This window comes from Balaenoptera ricei, chromosome 2, assembly GCF_028023285.1.
Source record: "Balaenoptera ricei isolate mBalRic1 chromosome 2, mBalRic1.hap2, whole genome shotgun sequence".
Classification (NCBI taxonomy): domain Eukaryota; kingdom Metazoa; phylum Chordata; class Mammalia; order Artiodactyla; family Balaenopteridae; genus Balaenoptera; species Balaenoptera ricei.
Window position 1 is genome coordinate 56,160,787 of NC_082640.1, and position 14,820 is coordinate 56,175,606.

Here is a 14,820-nt window from a genome sequence, read left to right on the forward strand (position 1 = left end):
GGCTGGCCACGGCAGCACAGCAGGCATGGCAATGGGGCCCCCATCTCTGCCCCACCAATGGACTGCTCCAGATAAACCTCTGGCTGTTCGAAAGGCCTGCGTGCTACACAGGCCGGTCGCGTCATTCCCCCACGGGAGAAACACTTTCGCTTTACACATTGCCAAACAAGGGAACAAAGCGGCCAAAGGGGATGTTCGCATAACTCAACTACCTGCAAGGAGGCCGGCACAGACGCCTCACCATGTCGATCTTCTCTACTTCCCGCAAGACACCCTTTGGGTGTCATTCCTCGGGCAACGGGATCGCAACTCTACACAGCTTACCTTCCTCAACTCACTCACTTGAACTGCCAAAGCCATCCGCTCCATAGGCAGCTTATGCCAGCCCATCACGAACAAGACACATTCTTGGGAAGCCGAGGCCAGCGCCTGCAACCCAATGATGACAACCCATCCCACGACATCACACAGGACCTTTCCTCATGATACCTTACCTTTCTCTCCAGGCCAGCAGCCACCACCCAGGCTGAAATGCTTCACTCGATCCACACCCCACTCCACGAAGATCCACTTAGCGCCAACAGTGTGCCGGCAAGTTCAGCAGAGGAGCTGACAGGGGCAGCACTGAGGCCTAAACCATCAGCCCCCTTCCGCCATCGCCCAACTCCAGCCCACGCCCGCCCACTGCTCCAGCCACGCGGGGCAGTCAAGAACCTCACTGCACGAAACACAACAACAGAGAGGGCCACAGGCCTGGCCTGAGGCTCCAGGCTCCAACCAGGGAAGCTTGCTCATGTTGGCTTCCATAATCAACCTCGGAAGCGGCATGCACAAAGTGTGATCCTGTCCAAAAATCACCTCTCCAAGCTGCAAGCTTACTGGGTCTATACCAGAACACACTCCGACCCTGAAGACTAGCAGGAAAGCCTGCCCTCTTGCATTCCCTCAACGGCCTTTTAGCAGGGACCGGGGATTCATAGATGACCCAGCTTATGGGCAGACATGGTCGACCCTCAGACAGGAGCCCCTCCAATACTGGAGTCCTTGGTGGTGTTTGCATGCATGTCGGCGGGGGACGCTGGCCCTCATTCCTAACTGTCCTCTCCCCCTGAGAGAGGAAACGTGCTGAACCTCAGTTTCGATGACGAGACGGTAGAGTGTTCTCACTCATTTGGTTCAGATTTTCCAAGGAATGCATGCAAGGGTGTCATCATCAATCCAAGCACATGCTGGGACGCTGCAGAACACAACCGGAGTCTGCGCGGGACTCTGTACAGGAGCCATGAGCCTGGGCTACCCCAAAAGCCTGGAGAATCCACAGCCCTCAGGCCACTCAGCAAGGGGAACAATCAATCCACTCTTGCAACCATTGGGCCTGTCTGAGGAAAACCTAATATCTAATGGCACATCTTGGGGTGCTTTAATACCTACCATCCTGAGTTATCCACGAACACACTCAGGGTCATGGGCCCGCCTCACTTTTTCCACTTCTTCTTAGCACCTCCAGTCATCAGAGCACACGAAGGTCTTGTTTGTGTCGACGGCCAGCCTTTCCCAGCAACTGCACCTGAGAAGTGGACAGAAATCACCGAGGCTTCATAAGTGGACCGGTGTCCTCACAGGACATGATCCATAAAAACATTTACCTGGCCTTGAGCTCTGAAACTGCTTCCCAAGGACCTCTAACCCTTACCGAGAATTGACTGCATGTCTGATAGTACGACTGCAGGAAGTTACGCACATATGTTGGCCGGTGTCTGAGAGGCTGTATGTGTGTGTTCACGCGTGTGGGCGTGTGTGACTGTGACTGCGCATGCGGACGTGCTTGTGGGTTCCTCTGTGTGCCGCTGCATACGCGTCTTGGTCTCTGTGTGTCCCTATGGCCCTGTGAAGAGGAGTCCAACAATAAAAGAAAGAGTTTATACACAGCACCCTGGTGAGACCCCTAACTGAAAGGAGAAAGAATCCTGTCAGCTTTAAGAGGCCGCAGACACACTTTGACCCCCAGGGGCTGTTGAAATAGTCCACGGACTCCCGCTCTCCTACAGCCACGCCTTCTGACCAAAACACAAAGCCTCGACGAGACCTGCCTCCGGGCCTTGGCTGTGACATCGACATGCACCTCGAGACTCTGTCAGCTACCAGTATATCTGATGGGCATTTGGGGTCACTCGCAGCACTTCCGGAAGCAAGGGAACTCCCATGGTCGGGCCGACACCGACCGGCAGCTGTCTGCTGCCACGATGCAGTCTGAAAACACTCAAGGGGCTAACGAACGTGGGCCCATGTGCCACTTCTCGCCAACTAGGCCTAATCACTTTCCATTGACCCGTGGGAATGCCCACCACAGGAAGTGGTGGGCTTCAGCCACCATGACCCATGTCGGATCCCCACGGCGGAAACTAGTCCACATTCCCAGCCACGTCTCAGGCAGCTCCCATCTTGAATGTTCACGGCCCTGACCCCTAAGGAAACGCTCAAACCCTTGAAAGCCTCGTCCTACATGCCCTCCTCCAGCCCACAGGGCGACACGACCCTACTGGAAACCACAAACATCTTCAGAACACGGGAACACTGAACACCAGGGAAGACAGACCGCAAGCCTGTCTCCTTGGTTGATGCTGATCCCACACCATGCATCCTGGAAATTCTCCACTGCCACAGTGACACTACCGAGTAACTCACAGTGATCAAAGGCATGGTCCCCGAGGACCACAGACAGACTTTCAAAGGAAGACCTCTGCCATGCGAGGGAACTTGGAAGCCTGAAAGGGAACAGTGGCTGGCCACGGCAGCACAGCAGGCATGGCAATGGGGCCCCCATCTCTGCCCCACCAATGGACTGCTCCAGATAAACCTCTGGCTGTTCGAAAGGCCTGTGTGCTACACCGGCCGGTCGCGTCATTCCCCCACGGGAGAAACACTTTCGCTTTACACATTGCCAAACAAGGGAACAAAGCGGCCAAAGGGGATGTTCGCATAACTCAACTACCTGCAAGGAGGCGGGCACAGACGCCTCACCATGTCGATCTTCTCTACTTCCCGCAAGACACCCTTTGGGTGTCATTCCTCGGGCAACGGGATCGCAACTCTACACAGCTTACCTACCTCAACTCACCCACTTGAACTGCCAAAGCCATCCGCTCCATAGGCAGCTTATGCCAGCCCATCACGAACAAGACACATTCTTGGGAAGCCGAGGCCAGCGCCTGCAACCCAATGATGACAACCCATCCCACGACATCACACAGGACCTTTCCTCATGATACCTTACCTTTCTCTCCAGGCCAGCAGACACCACCCAGGCTGAAATGCTTCACTTGATCCACACCCCACTTCACGAAGATCCACTTAGCGCCAACAGTGTGCCGGCAACTTCAGCAGAGGAGCTGACAGGGGCAGCACTGAGGCCTAAACCATCAGCCCCCTTCCGCCATCGCCCAACTCCAGCCCACGCCCGCCCACTGCTCCAGCCACGCGGGGCAGTCAAGAACCTCACTGCACGAAACACAACAACAGAGAGGGCCACAGGCCTGGCCTGAGGCTCCAGGCTCCAACCAGGGAAGCTTGCTCATGTTGGCTTCCATAATCAACCTCGGAAGCGGCATGCACAAAGTGTGATCCTGTCCAAAAATCACCTCTCCAAGCTGCAAGCTTACTGGGTCTCTACCAGAACACACTCCGACCCTGAAGACTAGCAGGAAAGCCTGCCCTCTTGCATTCCCTCAACGGCCTTTTAGCAGGGACCGGGGATTCATAGATGACCCAGCTTATGGGCAGACATGGTCGACCCTCAGACAGAAGCCCCTCCAATGCTGGAGCCCTTAGTGGGGTTTGCATGCCTGTCAGCAGGGGACGTTGGCCCTCACTCCTAACTGTCCCATACTCCCGAGACAGGAAACGTGCTGGACCTCACTTTCGATGAGGAGACGGTAGAGCGTTCTCACTCATTTTGTTCAGATTTTCCAAGGAATGCATACAAGGGTGTCATCATCGATCCAAGCACATGCTGGGAGGCTGCAGAACACAAAAGGGAAGGCCGTGGGTCTCTGCAGAGGAGCCATGACCTGGAAGTACTCTAACTGCCTGGGGAATCCACAGTCCTCAGGCCACTCAGCAAGACCAACAATCAATCCACTCTTGCAACCATTGGGCCCATCTGTGGAAATCCTAATATCCAATGGCACATCTTAGTATGGGTGAATGCCTACCGTCCTGAGCTATCCACAGCCTTGCTCGGCAACGTGCACCCGCCCCACTTTGTCCAGTTCTCCTTAGCATATCCAGTCATCAGACAACGCGAAGGTCTTCTTCCCTTTGCCGACAGCCAGCCTTACTCTGCAACTGCACCTGAGAAGTGGACAGAAATCAGGCAGGTTTCTGAATTGCACAAGGGTCCTCAGAGAACATGATTTTTGGGAACACTTAACCTGGGCGTGAGCCTAGAACCTGCTTCCCAAGTACCACTGTCCCTTACCGAAAACTGATTGTGTGTCTCACAGCACGACTGAAGGAAGTTACGCACGTACATTGCTCGGTGTGTGAGACGCTGTATGTGTGTATTCACACGTGTGGGCGTGTGTGACTGTGACTGTGCACGAGGATGCGTTTGTGGATACCTGTGGGTGCCGCTAAATATGCGTCTTGGTCTCTGGGTGTCCCTGTGGCCCTCTGCAGACGCTTCTAACAGTAAACGTCATAGTTTATACACAGCACCCTGGTTGGACCCCCAAGTGAAAGGAGAAAGACCCCTGTCAGCTTCATGAGGCCGCATGCGAACTTTGAACCCCAGGCTGTCAAAATAGGCCACAGACTCCCGCTCTCCCACAGCCACGCCTTCTGACCAAAGCACAAAGACTGGACGAGACCTCCCTCCCGGCCGTGGGTGTCACACCTATGTGGACCTGGAGATCCTGACACCTACCACCACATCTGATGTGCCCTTGGGGTCACTCCCAGTGCTCCCGGAAGCAAGGTAACCTCCCATGGGCAGGCTGACACCGACCTGCAGTTGCCGACAGGCAAGATGCAGCCTGGCACTTCTCAAGGGGTTAACGGACTTTGGCCCAAGTGCCTCGTGTCGCCAACTAGACCAAATCACTTCCCATGACCCCGTGGGAATGCCCTCAATGGGAAGTGTTGGGCTTCAGCAACCATGACACAGGTTGGAACCCCACAGCGGAAATTAGGCCACCTTCCCGGCCACGTATAGGCAAGCTTCCAACTGGTAGGCTTTGCGGCCCTGACCACTGAGGAAACGCTCAAACGCTACACAGCCTCGTCCTAAGTGCCCTCCTCCTGCCTGCAGGGCGACTCGACTCTACTTGAAGCCACAGACATCATGTGAACACGGAGACACTGAACAGCAGGGAAGACACACCGCAAGCCTGTCTGCTTTGATGATGCCCACCCCACCCCATGCATCCTGGCAATTCTCCACTGCCACGGCGACACTACCGAGGCACTCACAGTGATCAAAGGCACTGTCCCCGAGGACCACAGACAGACTTTCAACGGAAAACCTTTGCCACACGAGGGGACCTGGAAACTTGAAAGGGCACAGTGGCTGTCCACGACAGTGCGCCTGGCGTCGCAACAGTGCCCCCACCTCTGTCCCCCCAACGGACTGCTCCAGGTAAACCTCTGGCTGTTCGCAAGCCGAGTCATGCCCCCCCGGGAGAAGCACTTTCGCTTTGCACATTCCCAAACAAGGGAACAAAGCAGCCAAAGGGGATGTTCGCATAACTAAACATCCTCCAAGGAGGCCAGCAGAGACGCGTCACCATGTCAATCTTCTTTACGTCTCGCAAGACACCCTTTGGGTGTCTTTCCTCTGGCAATGGGATTCCAACTCTACACAGGTTACCTACCTCACCTCATCCACTTGAACTGCCAAAGCCATCCCCTCCATAGGCAGCTGATGCCAGCCCATCACGAACATGACACATCCTTGGGAAGCTGAGGCCAGCACCTGCAACCCAGTTATGATAGCCTATTCCACGACATCACAAAGGACATGTCCTCATCTTCCCTTCCCTTCCTGTACGGGCCATCAGTGATCCACGCAGGTTTAAATTCAGCACTCATTCCTCTCCCCACTCCACGATGACCCACTTGGCATCAACACTGTGCCGGGAGTTAAAGTAGAGAAGCAAACAAGGGCAGCAGCGAGGCCTAATCCATCAGCCCCTTTCCGCCGATGCCCAACCGAGCTCACCCCCGCCCATTGCTCCAGCCTCACTAGGCACTCAAGAAGCTCACCGTGAAAAACGCAAGAACAGGGAGGGCCACAGGCCTGGCCTGAGGTTCCAGGCACCAACCAGGGACGCTTGCTCATTTTGGCTTCCAGAATCAACCCCCAAAATGGCATGCACGAAGCGTGATCCTGGCCAAAACTCACCTCCCAACTGCAAGCTAACTGGGCCTAGACCAGCACACACTCTGACTCTTAAGACCAGCAGGAGAACCTGCCCCCTCGCATTCCCTCAACAGCCATTCAGCAGGGACCCGGGTTTCACAGATAACACAGCTTATGTGCAGACACAGTCAACCCTCAGAAAGGAGCCCCTCCAATACTGGAGTCCTTGGTGGTGTTTGCATGCATGTCGGCGGGGGACGCTGGCCCTCATTCCTAACTGTCCTCTCCCCCTGAGAGAGGAAACGTGCTGAACCTCAGTTTCGATGACGAGACGGTAGAGTGTTCTCACTCATTTGGTCCAGATTTTCCAAGGAATGCATGCAAGGGTGTCATCATCAATCCAAGCACATGCTGGGACGCTGCAGAACACAACCGGAGTCTGCGCGGGACTCTGTACAGGAGCCATGAGCCTGGGCTACCCCAAAAGCCTGGAGAATCCACAGCCCTCAGGCCACTCAGCAAGGGGAACAATCAATCCACTCCTGCAACCATTGGGCCTGTCTGAGGAAAACCTAATATCTAATGGCACATCTTGGGGTGCTTTAATACCTACCATCCTGAGTTATCCACGAACACACTCAGGGACATGGGCCCGCCTCACTTTTTCCACTTCTTCTTAGCACCTCCAGTCATCAGAGCACACGAAGGTCTTGTTTGTGTCGACGGCCAGCCTTTCCCAGCAACTGCACCTGAGAAGTGGACAGAAATCACCGAGGCTTCATAAGTGGACCGGTGTCCTCACAGGACATGATCCATAAAAACATTTACCTGGCCTTGAGCTCTGAAACTGCTTCCCAAGGACCTCTAACCCTTACCGAGAATTGACTGCATGTCTGATAGTACGACTGCAGGAAGTTACGCACATATGTTGGCCGGTGTCTGAGAGGCTGTATGTGTGTGTTCACGCGTGTGGGCGTGTGTGACTGTGACTGCGCATGCGGACGTGCTTGTGGGTTCCTCTGTGTGCCGCTGCATACGCGTCTTGGTCTCTGTGTGTCCCTATGGCCCTGTGAAGAGGAGTCCAACAATAAAAGAAAGAGTTTATACACAGCACCCTGGTGAGACCCCTAACTGAAAGGAGAAAGAATCCTGTCAGCTTTAAGAGGCCGCAGACACACTTTGACCCCCAGGGGCTGTTGAAATAGTCCACGGACTCCCGCTCTCCTACAGCCACGCCTTCTGACCAAAACACAAAGCCTCGACGAGACCTGCCTCCGGGCCTTGGCTGTGACATCGACATGCACCTCGAGACTCTGTCAGCTACCAGTATATCTGATGGGCATTTGGGGTCACTCGCAGCACTTCTGGAAGCAAGGGAACTCCCATGGTCGGGCCGACACCGACCGGCAGCTGTCTGCTGCCACGATGCAGTCTGAAAACACTCAAGGGGCTAACGAACGTGGGCCCATGTGCCACTTCTCGCCAACTAGGCCTAATCACTTTCCATTGACCCGTGGGAATGCCCACCACAGGAAGTGGTGGGCTTCAGCCACCATGACCCATGTCGGATCCCCACGGCGGAAACTAGTCCACATTCCCAGCCACGTCTCAGGCAGCTCCCATCTTGAATGTTCACGGCCCTGACCCCTAAGGAAACGCTCAAACCCTTGAAAGCCTCGTCCTACATGCCCTCCTCCAGCCCACAGGGCGACACGACCCTACTGGAAACCACAAACATCTTCAGAACACGGGAACACTGAACACCAGGGAAGACAGACCGCAAGCCTGTCTCCTTGGTTGATGCTGATCCCACACCATGCATCCTGGAAATTCTCCACTGCCACAGTGACACTACCGAGTAACTCACAGTGATCAAAGGCATGGTCCCCGAGGACCACAGACAGACTTTCAAAGGAAGACCTCTGCCATGCGAGGGAACTTGGAAGCCTGAAAGGGAACAGTGGCTGGCCACGGCAGCACAGCAGGCATGGCAATGGGGCCCCCATATCTGCCCCACCAATGGACTGCTCCAGATAAACCTCTGGCTGTTCGAAAGGCCTGCGTGCTACACCGGCCGGTCGCGTCATTCCCCCACGGGAGAAACACTTTCGCTTTACACATTGCCAAACAAGGGAACAAAGCGGCCAAAGGGGATGTTCGCATAACTCAACTACCTGCAAGGAGGCCGGCACAGACGCCTCACCATGTCGATCTTCTCTACTTCCCGCAAGACACCCTTTGGGTGTCATTCCTCGGGCAACGGGATCGCAACTCTACACAGCTTACCTACCTCAACTCACCCACTTGAACTGCCAAAGCCATCCGCTCCATAGGCAGCTTATGCCAGCCCATCACGAACAAGACACATTCTTGGGAAGCCGAGGCCAGCGCCTGCAACCCAATGATGACAACCCATCCCACGACATCACACAGGACCTTTCCTCATGATACCTTACCTTTCTCTCCAGGCCAGCAGACACCACCCAGGCTGAAATGCTTCACTTGATCCACACCCCACTTCACGAAGATCCACTTAGCGCCAACAGTGTGCCGGCAACTTCAGCAGAGGAGCTGACAGGGGCAGCACTGAGGCCTAAACCATCAGCCCCCTTCCGCCATCGCCCAACTCCAGCCCACGCCCGCCCACTGCTCCAGCCACAAGGGGCAGTCAAGAACCTCACTGCACGAAACACAACAACAGAGAGGGCCACAGGCCTGGCCTGAGGCTCCAGGCTCCAACCAGGGAAGCTTGCTCATGTTGGCTTCCATAATCAACCTCGGAAGCGGCATGCACAAAGTGTGATCCTGTCCAAAAATCACCTCTCCAAGCTGCAAGCTTACTGGGTCTCTACCAGAACACACTCCGACCCTGAAGACTAGCAGGAAAGCCTGCCCTCTTGCATTCCCTCAACGGCCTTTTAGCAGGGACCGGGGATTCATAGATGACCCAGCTTATGGGCAGACATGGTCGACCCTCAGACAGAAGCCCCTCCAATGCTGGAGCCCTTAGTGGGGTTTGCATGCCTGTCAGCAGGGGACGTTGGCCCTCACTCCTAACTGTCCCATACTCCCGAGACAGGAAACGTGCTGGACCTCACTTTCGATGAGGAGACGGTAGAGCGTTCTCACTCATTTTGTTCAGATTTTCCAAGGAATGCATACAAGGGTGTCATCATCGATCCAAGCACATGCTGGGAGGCTGCAGAACACAAAAGGGAAGGCCGTGGGTCTCTGCAGAGGAGCCATGACCTGGAAGTACTCTAACTGCCTGGGGAATCCACAGTCCTCAGGCCACTCAGCAAGACCAACAATCAATCCACTCTTGCAACCATTGGGCCCATCTGTGGAAATCCTAATATCCAATGGCACATCTTAGTATGGGTGAATGCCTACCGTCCTGAGCTATCCACAGCCTTGCTCGGCAACGTGCACCCGCCCCACTTTGTCCAGTTCTCCTTAGCATATCCAGTCATCAGACAACGCGAAGGTCTTCTTCCCTTTGCCGACAGCCAGCCTTACTCTGCAACTGCACCTGAGAAGTGGACAGAAATCAGGCAGGTTTCTGAATTGCACAAGGGTCCTCAGAGAACATGATTTTTGGGAACACTTAACCTGGGCGTGAGCCTAGAACCTGCTTCCCAAGTACCACTGTCCCTTACCGAAAACTGATTGTGTGTCTCACAGCACGACTGAAGGAAGTTACGCACGTACATTGCTCGGTGTGTGAGACGCTGTATGTGTGTATTCACACGTGTGGGCGTGTGTGACTGTGACTGTGCACGAGGATGCGTTTGTGGATACCTGTGGGTGCCGCTAAATATGCGTCTTGGTCTCTGGGTGTCCCTGTGGCCCTCTGCAGACGCTTCTAACAGTAAACGTCATAGTTTATACACAGCACCCTGGTTGGACCCCCAAGTGAAAGGAGAAAGACCCCTGTCAGCTTCATGAGGCCGCATGCGAACTTTGAACCCCAGGCTGTCAAAATAGGCCACAGACTCCCGCTCTCCCACAGCCACGCCTTCTGACCAAAGCACAAAGACTGGACGAGACCTCCCTCCCGGCCGTGGGTGTCACACCTATGTGGACCTGGAGATCCTGCCACCTACCACCACATCTGATGTGCCCTTGGGGTCACTCCCAGTGCTCCCGGAAGCAAGGTAACCTCCCATGGGCAGGCTGACACCGACCTGCAGTTGCCGACAGGCAAGATGCAGCCTGGCACTTCTCAAGGGGTTAACGGACTTTGGCCCAAGTGCCTCGTGTCGCCAACTAGACCAAATCACTTCCCATGACCCCGTGGGAATGCCCTCAATGGGAAGTGTTGGGCTTCAGCAACCATGACACAGGTTGGAACCCCACAGCGGAAATTAGGCCACCTTCCCGGCCACGTATAGGCAAGCTTCCAACTGGTAGGCTTTGCGGCCCTGACCACTGAGGAAACGCTCAAACGCTACACAGCCTCGTCCTAAGTGCCCTCCTCCTGCCTGCAGGGCGACTCGACTCTACTTGAAGCCACAGACATCATGTGAACACGGAGACACTGAACAGCAGGGAAGACACACCGCAAGCCTGTCTGCTTTGATGATGCCCACCCCACCCCATGCATCCTGGCAATTCTCCACTGCCACGGCGACACTACCGAGGCACTCACAGTGATCAAAGGCACTGTCCCCGAGGACCACAGACAGACTTTCAACGGAAAACCTTTGCCACACGAGGGGACCTGGAAACTTGAAAGGGCACAGTGGCTGTCCACGACAGTGCGCCTGGCGTCGCAACAGTGCCCCCACCTCTGTCCCCCCAACGGACTGCTCCAGGTAAACCTCTGGCTGTTCGCAAGCCGAGTCATGCCCCCCCCGGGAGAAGCACTTTCGCTTTGCACATTCCCAAACAAGGGAACAAAGCAGCCAAAGGGGATGTTCGCATAACTAAACATCCTCCAAGGAGGCCAGCAGAGACGCGTCACCATGTCAATCTTCTTTACGTCTCGCAAGACACCCTTTGGGTGTCTTTCCTCTGGCAATGGGATTCCAACTCTACACAGGTTACCTACCTCACCTCATCCACTTGAACTGCCAAAGCCATCCCCTCCATAGGCAGCTGATGCCAGCCCATCACGAACATGACACATCCTTGGGAAGCTGAGGCCAGCACCTGCAACCCAGTTATGATAGCCTATTCCACGACATCACAAAGGACATGTCCTCATCTTCCCTTCCCTTCCTGTACGGGCCATCAGTGATCCACGCAGGTTTAAATTCAGCACTCATTCCTCTCCCCACTCCACGATGACCCACTTGGCATCAACACTGTGCCGGGAGTTAAAGTAGAGAAGCAAACAAGGGCAGCAGCGAGGCCTAATCTATCAGCCCCTTTCCGCCGATGCCCAACCGAGCTCACCCCCGCCCATTGCTCCAGCCTCACTAGGCACTCAAGAAGCTCACCGTGAAAAACGCAAGAACAGGGAGGGCCACAGGCCTGGCCTGAGGTTCCAGGCACCAACCAGGGACGCTTGCTCATTTTGGCTTCCAGAATCAACCCCCAAAATGGCATGCACGAAGCGTGATCCTGGCCAAAACTCACCTCCCAACTGCAAGCTAACTGGGCCTAGACCAGCACACACTCTGACTCTTAAGACCAGCAGGAGAACCTGCCCCCTCGCATTCCCTCAACAGCCATTCAGCAGGGACCCGGGTTTCACAGATAACACAGCTTATGTGCAGACACAGTCAACCCTCAGAAAGGAGCCCCTCCAATACTGGAGTCCTTGGTGGTGTTTGCATGCATGTCGGCGGGGGACGCTGGCCCTCATTCCTAACTGTCCTCTCCCCCTGAGAGAGGAAACGTGCTGAACCTCAGTTTCGATGACGAGACGGTAGAGTGTTCTCACTCATTTGGTCCAGATTTTCCAAGGAATGCATGCAAGGGTGTCATCATCAATCCAAGCACATGCTGGGACGCTGCAGAACACAACCGGAGTCTGCGCGGGACTCTGTACAGGAGCCATGAGCCTGGGCTACCCCAAAAGCCTGGAGAATCCACAGCCCTCAGGCCACTCAGCAAGGGGAACAATCAATCCACTCCTGCAACCATTGGGCCTGTCTGAGGAAAACCTAATATCTAATGGCACATCTTGGGGTGCTTTAATACCTACCATCCTGAGTTATCCACGAACACACTCAGGGACATGGGCCCGCCTCACTTTTTCCACTTCTTCTTAGCACCTCCAGTCATCAGAGCACACGAAGGTCTTGTTTGTGTCGACGGCCAGCCTTTCCCAGCAACTGCACCTGAGAAGTGGACAGAAATCACCGAGGCTTCATAAGTGGACCGGTGTCCTCACAGGACATGATCCATAAAAACATTTACCTGGCCTTGAGCTCTGAAACTGCTTCCCAAGGACCTCTAACCCTTACCGAGAATTGACTGCATGTCTGATAGTACGACTGCAGGAAGTTACGCACATATGTTGGCCGGTGTCTGAGAGGCTGTATGTGTGTGTTCACGCGTGTGGGCGTGTGTGACTGTGACTGCGCATGCGGACGTGCTTGTGGGTTCCTCTGTGTGCCGCTGCATACGCGTCTTGGTCTCTGTGTGTCCCTATGGCCCTGTGAAGAGGAGTCCAACAATAAAAGAAAGAGTTTATACACAGCACCCTGGTGAGACCCCTAACTGAAAGGAGAAAGAATCCTGTCAGCTTTAAGAGGCCGCAGACACACTTTGACCCCCAGGGGCTGTTGAAATAGTCCACGGACTCCCGCTCTCCTACAGCCACGCCTTCTGACCAAAACACAAAGCCTCGACGAGACCTGCCTCCGGGCCTTGGCTGTGACATCGACATGCACCTCGAGACTCTGTCAGCTACCAGTATATCTGATGGGCATTTGGGGTCACTCGCAGCACTTCCGGAAGCAAGGGAACTCCCATGGTCGGGCCGACACCGACCGGCAGCTGTCTGCTGCCACGATGCAGTCTGAAAACACTCAAGGGGCTAACGAACGTGGGCCCACGTGCCACTTCTCGCCAACTAGGCCTAATCACTTTCCATTGACCCGTGGGAATGCCCACCACAGGAAGTGGTGGGCTTCAGCCACCATGACCCATGTCGGATCCCCACGGCGGAAACTAGTCCACATTCCCAGCCACGTCTCAGGCAGCTCCCATCTTGAATGTTCACGGCCCTGACCCCTAAGGAAACGCTCAAACCCTTGAAAGCCTCGTCCTACATGCCCTCCTCCAGCCCACAGGGCGACACGACCCTACTGGAAACCACAAACATCTTCAGAACACGGGAACACTGAACACCAGGGAAGACAGACCGCAAGCCTGTCTCCTTGGTTGATGCTGATCCCACACCATGCATCCTGGAAATTCTCCACTGCCACAGTGACACTACCGAGTAACTCACAGTGATCAAAGGCATGGTCCCCGAGGACCACAGACAGACTTTCAAAGGAAGACCTCTGCCATGCGAGGGAACTTGGAAGCCTGAAAGGGAACAGTGGCTGGCCACGGCAGCACAGCAGGCATGGCAATGGGGCCCCCATCTCTGCCCCACCAATGGACTGCTCCAGATAAACCTCTGGCTGTTCGAAAGGCCTGCGTGCTACACAGGCCGGTCGCGTCATTCCCCCACGGGAGAAACACTTTCGCTTTACACATTGCCAAACAAGGGAACAAAGCGGCCAAAGGGGATGTTCGCATAACTCAACTACCTGCAAGGAGGCCGGCACAGACGCCTCACCATGTCGATCTTCTCTACTTCCCGCAAGACACCCTTTGGGTGTCATTCCTCGGGCAACGGGATCGCAACTCTACACAGCTTACCTTCCTCAACTCACTCACTTGAACTGCCAAAGCCATCCGCTCCATAGGCAGCTTATGCCAGCCCATCACGAACAAGACACATTCTTGGGAAGCCGAGGCCAGCGCCTGCAACCCAATGATGACAACCCATCCCACGACATCACACAGGACCTTTCCTCATGATACCTTACCTTTCTCTCCAGGCCAGCAGCCACCACCCAGGCTGAAATGCTTCACTCGATCCACACCCCACTCCACGAAGATCCACTTAGCGCCAACAGTGTGCCGGCAAGTTCAGCAGAGGAGCTGACAGGGGCAGCACTGAGGCCTAAACCATCAGCCCCCTTCCGCCATCGCCCAACTCCAGCCCACGCCCGCCCACTGCTCCAGCCACGCGGGGCAGTCAAGAACCTCACTGCACGAAACACAACAACAGAGAGGGCCACAGGCCTGGCCTGAGGCTCCAGGCTCCAACCAGGGAAGCTTGCTCATGTTGGCTTCCATAATCAACCTCGGAAGCGGCATGCACAAAGTGTGATCCTGTCCAAAAATCACCTCTCCAAGCTGCAAGCTTACTGGGTCTATACCAGAACACACTCCGACCCTGAAGACTAGCAGGAAAGCCTGCCCTCTTGCATTCCCTCAACGGCCTTTTA

At 55.1% G+C, this 14,820-nt stretch overlaps 5 non-coding genes across 5 annotated transcripts; all 5 read right to left on the minus strand.

Annotated features, from left to right (window-relative positions):
- Nucleotides 1–1,127: 1,127 nt before the first annotated feature.
- Nucleotides 1,128–1,220, minus strand: LOC132361012 (small nucleolar RNA SNORD116). Its single transcript, XR_009501328.1, has one exon. It is a non-coding gene; the product is annotated as a small nucleolar RNA SNORD116 (small nucleolar RNA).
- Nucleotides 1,221–3,907: 2,687 nt separating this feature from the next.
- Nucleotides 3,908–4,000, minus strand: LOC132361817 (small nucleolar RNA SNORD116). The gene has a single exon (XR_009502084.1). It is a non-coding gene; the product is annotated as a small nucleolar RNA SNORD116 (small nucleolar RNA).
- Nucleotides 4,001–6,667: 2,667 nt separating this feature from the next.
- LOC132361097 (small nucleolar RNA SNORD116) lies at nucleotides 6,668–6,760 on the minus strand. The gene has a single exon (XR_009501410.1). It is a non-coding gene; the product is annotated as a small nucleolar RNA SNORD116 (small nucleolar RNA).
- Nucleotides 6,761–9,447: 2,687 nt separating this feature from the next.
- Nucleotides 9,448–9,540, minus strand: LOC132361818 (small nucleolar RNA SNORD116). Its single transcript, XR_009502085.1, has one exon. It is a non-coding gene; the product is annotated as a small nucleolar RNA SNORD116 (small nucleolar RNA).
- Nucleotides 9,541–12,208: 2,668 nt separating this feature from the next.
- LOC132361098 (small nucleolar RNA SNORD116) lies at nucleotides 12,209–12,301 on the minus strand. Its single transcript, XR_009501411.1, has one exon. It is a non-coding gene; the product is annotated as a small nucleolar RNA SNORD116 (small nucleolar RNA).
- Between the last annotated feature and the right edge of the window lie 2,519 nt (nucleotides 12,302–14,820).